The following is a 5923-nucleotide window of genomic DNA, read 5'->3' on the forward strand; positions in this document are numbered from 1 at the left end:
GCAGCACGCAAGGCCTCCCTGTCCATCACCCACTCCCGCAGTTTACTTGAACTCATGTCTATCGAGTCGGTGAGGCCATCCAATCATCTCATCCTCTGTCAGCCCCTTCTCCTCCCACCTTCAATTTTTCCCAGCATCAGGTCTTTTCAAATGAGTCAGTTCTTCACATCAGGTGGCTAAAGTATTGGAGTTTCAGCTTCAACATCAGTCCTTCCAGTGAACACCCAGGACTGATCTCCTTTAGGATGGACTGGTTGGATCTCCTTGCAGTCCAAGGGACTCTCAAGAGTCTTCTCCAACACCATAGTTCAAGAGCATCAATTTTTTGGCACTCAGCTTTCTTCTTAGGGCTGGTATATTACTTCATCAGGGGTCAGAATGACTACTTTTTGCTTCAGCATCTTGGCTCTTGGCTTCCATCCTCAAGGTTACCTTATGGTTCAAGATGCCCTCAGGGGCCACACTGGATGGTAAGGGGTGGCTCTTCCACTGAATCAGATCTCTTACACTTTACTGCAGCAATCACACAACATTTTCCCTTGTTTTCTGTAACACAGACACTTGGCCATACCTGCGTATAAGGACAGCTGGGAAATACAATACGTTATGCCTGGCAGCAGTGTTTCCAACTAGATATCAGTTCTCTAACTAAAGAATACATTTTAGAGTATGGAGTTCGTAATCTCTACCACAGTGATCTGCGCTGCCTTGTGCTTTTCTTCTCTGGTGGAAAACATCTCAGGATATGGCTTTGGAGAAACCTGGGTGTTGGTTTTACCAGGGGCTGGAGTTTTATCAGATGAATTATAAAAAAAATAAAATAAAAGCCCTGAGGAATAAGAATCTAGAACTGCTTTGAGAGAACGACTAAAATTATGAACCATAGATCCTAAACTAGATTTGGAGACAGGTGAGGCATTGGCTTGAGCTTAGGCAAAAGCTTTACTGCTTTCACAGATATCTTGGTCTCAATCTGTTGATCCTCCATCTTTTCCCCAACCACCATTTATGACCCCATAAGTAACTATAAATAAATCAATAAAATAGAACTCCTGTGAAGGCAGAAACTTGGGATGTTCATTAGATTTGGAGACAGGTGAGGGCAGGTGGAAGCTGATGGATAGAGAGAAAGTAGAAGCCTGAATTACAGACATCCTGATGCTGTGGAAAAAATGTTCCTGTGGAAGAAATTGAGTGGGCAGGAAGTTGTGTTGGAGAGGTGAATTTAGGCTGTGGACAGACAGCCGCCAATCATCATTTTAAAGAAAGGAAATGGAACGACCACACCCTGAACCTCAAGTGAAGATCACGGAGTGAGAAGAGTCCACCAAACTTCTTTCCCATTTCTCTCTCTTCCATGTCTACTTCCTGCTTCTATGAATCTGGATCTGTAGTATTCCAAACCAAGGGTGCACATTCAAACACTAGCTTCCGTCTCACATTCTGCATCTTGAAGTTCACATTAGTCCCAGGTCATTCTGGGACCTGTGGAACCAGGTCTAGGCTGGACAGTATGTCAGTCTTCACTGGAGAGGCATTTCAAATACTTTGAGGAAGGCACTCCAAAGAGCAGGACGCTCTGAGAGCCTCACTCACCCAGGTCTAAGTGTTTGAATGTGCCCTACTTGCCACACTCCATGCAACACACTTGCTTCATTTGATCCTCATAAGCCCTTTGTAAGGTGGATACTGTCATCAAACCTGTTTTACAGATGAGAAAACTGTGTCCCAGAGAGATTATGTGACTTCCCTCAGGTCACCCAGTGGTGAATCCAGGCTCTGAAATGTCTTCTCTTTCTACATCCCATATTATTTGCCCATGAAGGGTCTTGCCTTTTCTACTTCTACTAAAAGGGCGTGTGCTGTTTCTTTGCAGGAGTACAGCACTCTGCTATTTCCTCTGTTGCTGACTGAGTACATCTCACACCCAGTTTCTGTGACTAGGTTTTGGCCATAGGCAGAAGCCCCCCTCTGATCTCTTGACAGAGGAATAGGAGACCTCCCCTGGTTTGCCTCCATGGTTTCATAGCTCCTAAACTCCTTCTCATGTCCAGGACTCCACCTGTGCCTGACAGTGCCCTGACTGTTGTCCTGGTGAGATTCAGCTACCATGTGCAATAAACTTGAGCAGCTGCTTGAACAACTTTTAAAACCAGAGAAAGGGCCACCAGGCTTGAAGATGGAAGGTTTATTTAGTACCTGGCAGAAGGTCAGGTTACAATCACTCTGTGTAAGTCTGTGGTGATGTTAGTGATTATTCTGGTTCGAAATCTTCATTGGTTGGGACAGACTTTGGGCAAAAATCATTAGGGTAGGGTGTGGCTGTTCTCTAATCTTGGCTGATGAAACCTTGCACCTGGGCAAGAGGCCAGGTCAGAATTTAAGCACTGCTGCATGGCTAAAGCCATTGTTTCAACACTTTCGCCAAGAGCCCTAAATGAGAGATGGCTTCATCTCTTGAGAGGCGTTGGCTTGGGGTTACGCAAAAACTTTACTGCTTTCACAGATATCTTGGTCTCAATCTGTTGATCCTCCATCTTTTCCCCGACCACCATTTATGACGCCATAAATAACTATAAGTAAATCAATAAAATGGAACTCGGGCAGAAAAGGCAGAAACTCGGGATGTTCATTAAAGGGAGGGCAATGGGAAGCCCCAGCTCCTTGTTATTTCAGCGTCCTGAAGGAGAGCATCTGGACAGTATTCAGGAATCAAACAAGGTGTCTGGGGTGTCTGGTAACTTTGGCAACCCCTCGGGGCTGGGGCAGGGGAGGTGCTGAATGTAACCATGAATTACAAGGTTCAAAACAGCAGCTGTTCCTACTCAGCCTAAAGCCAGAGAATTTCTCACAGACCCCTGAAAATGGCACTTATCTGTAATCTCAAGAAGGGGTAAGGAAGATACCTCCCAGAAAGGTCTAGTATCAGGACAGACATCATTTTTTCTACATGGGTAGTTATCCCAGGATCTGCAAGTTAGTTTCCCCTCTTAACTTTTTAAAAAAATATTATACATATGAAAGTTTTCTTATTTTATTTATTTATCGACTGGCTGTGCTGGGTCTTCGTTGTGTACACTGGCTTTCTCTCGTTGTGGTGAGCAAGAGCTACTCTTCCTTGTGGTGCGTGGTCTTCTGATTGCAGTGACTTCTCTTGATCCAGGGGCTTCCTAATGGCTCAGTGAGTAAAGAATCTGCCTGCAATGCAGGAGACGTAGGAGACGCAGGTTTGATCCCTGGGTTGGGAAGAGCCCCTGGAGAAGGAAATGGCAACCCACTCCAGTATTCTTGCTTGGAAAACCCCATGGACAGGAAGGCCTGGCAGGCCACAGTCCAAAGGGTTGCAAAGAGTCAGACATGACTAGCACACAGGCACGTTGTCTCTTGGTCCAGAGCACAGCCCTAGAGCACCTGGACTCGGTAGTTGTGGCATATGGGCTTAGCTGCTCTGTGGCATGTGGGATCTTCCCTGACCAGGGATCAAACCCACGCCCCTGTGTTGGCAGGCGGGTTCTTAACTACTGGACCACCAGGGAAGTCCTTTAATTTTTTTTTAAGCTAGTTTTATTTTTTTTAATTTTTTGGCTGTGTTGCACAACATGTGGGACCTTAGTTCCCCAACAAAGGCTGAACCCATGCCTCTTACATTGGAAGCATGGAGTTCCAGCCACTGGACAGCCAAGGAAGTCCTCCACTCTTAACTTTTGACCTATGTAGCAAATAAGGTAATAGATATGAAATGAGGAGCTAAAATGAGTCTGGTTTCTAAGGTACCTGATGGAACAGAACCAAAATTTCTGGATGAGAGAATTGACTTCCAGGCTAACTCACTCCCCAGCACTTGTCCCAAAACTTGGCCATCCCAGTTGGTTTTCATCAAGTTATGACATATAGACTGGGCACTTGGGGCGGCTGCCTGCATCCATCAGCCCCAGGAAATACCACACATTTCCATCATAGTGTCACGCTTAGCTGTTTGTTCTGGACAAAAGGACTTTGGTTCCCCCTTGATGGCTTCTGTTTGGCTGCTGCAACAGAAACCAATGTCTCGGTTGTTTGACTTCACTGTGGCATGAAATCATGGGCCTATTAAAGGAGTAGAGACAGTGAAGGGTTATGTAAGGTTTAAATCTCAAAGTCAACAGAAATGGGTTTCAGGTTGCTGGGCTGACAATGCCAAGAAGGGAGTTTTGGCATTTCAGGGGCAGGGTTGATGCTGCCTGTACGGCCTGTCTAACCAGCAGCCCATTGTCAGAGTCACTTCTGTAGGTGCCAGCGCAATTATTCCAGTTTGGATCTTTAGCTTCAAAGGCATTTTGTGGTGATGGTGGTTCTTACCAGGCAGATTAGTTCAGTGGTATGGGATTCAGTCCAAGCTTTGGAACTATCCAGAGATTGGATTACTGCAGGATTCTCAAACTTGTGTTTGAATCCATCTCTACCATTAGCCTGTATCCATGAACAAATTACATCCTTTTTTTCTAATCCTCAGTTTCCTCATCTTCAAAGGTGACATGATAATAGTACCTCTTTACAGGGTTGTGAGGATTACAGGAGATAATACTTGAAACACTCTGGCCCACTTCTGGGCAGAAATGGCTCTCAATAAATAGAAGTGATTGTGACTATTTAAAAAGCATTTGTCTGCCCGAGTAGAAGCCTTCTCTTTTCTTAACCTTCCTTATTTTTGCTGAAGAAGCTGCCAGCCAGGACTGCAGATGTTGACCTATTGGTAACATACTTCATTACCAGTCATCCCATCCCATTTCTGGGTAGTTCAGCCACTGTTCTAATTTGATTGCCTATCGTGATTATCTCAGCAAATGAGATAATTTGCTGAGGTTTTTTGGTAATGAAGAGGAAGAACTATGGGTTGTTGAGACCTTATTTGATATAATAAATAAGGAAGGGTGAAGGTGTTTGTTGAGTAACCATAAGGCTGAGTCCATCATCTGAAAGTAGCTAAGACTTGTCAAGGACTTGAGATGCCACAAAAGTTTTCTGTTGAGTGCAGAACCATGATGATAACTTACGTGCTCTAGATTTCTAAATTCACCCTTTTTCTTGATGGAGTAAATGTCCCCAGTGACAGGAAGAGAAAATATGTTACTTAAAAAAATAATTTAATCATAGTGTAAATGCAACAGAGAAGATTCAGCTTAACAAAAATAATGTTTTCAAATTTGAAGATTGGCATCACTCTCTCCACCCGGTTAACTAAAAGCTTAAATGTACAGATTATATCTAAGATACCCACTGTGTCCCATTAAATCCTATCCAAGTCCTGAGGAAACTGACCTGTGTTTGCCATACTGACACACTCAACTTATCCCAAACAATTCATTTCCGCTCTTAAACTGCCTCTGTCCCAACTACCTATTCTGTCGATGGTGTTACTGTTTTCTAAACCACACCTAGAGATCTTGATGAGGTCTCTAATCCTTCCACCACTTTTCTCTGTATTCAGAAGCCACCTGCTCCCATTGCTGCATGATGGTCAAGCAGACTGGTTAAGATGGTCTTGGGACTTCCCCTCATGGTCCAGTGCTGAAGAATCTGCTGTCCAATACAGGGGACATGTGTTTGACCCCTGGTCAGTGAATTAAGATCCCACATGCCGTGGGGCAACTGAGCCCCTGCACCTCAATTAGAGAGCCTGTGTACCACAAATTACAGAGCCCCTGTGCTGCAATGCAAGATCCCACATGCTACAACTAAGCCCAGAAGCCGCCAATAAATAAATAAGATTCTGACACTTCTGTTTTAATGCGTTACCACCTATAGCTGTGCCTTAGCCTCTCTGTACCTCAATTTCCTCATCTTTAAAATAGGAAAAATAAACATTAATTCCTCATAGAGTTGCTGTGATAAATAATTTTCAGCATACTGCCAGCACATTGTAAGTACTTGATTCAGTTCTGCT

The sequence above is a fragment of the Cervus canadensis genome, chromosome 17 (genome assembly GCF_019320065.1).
Source record: "Cervus canadensis isolate Bull #8, Minnesota chromosome 17, ASM1932006v1, whole genome shotgun sequence".
Taxonomy (NCBI): domain Eukaryota; kingdom Metazoa; phylum Chordata; class Mammalia; order Artiodactyla; family Cervidae; genus Cervus; species Cervus canadensis.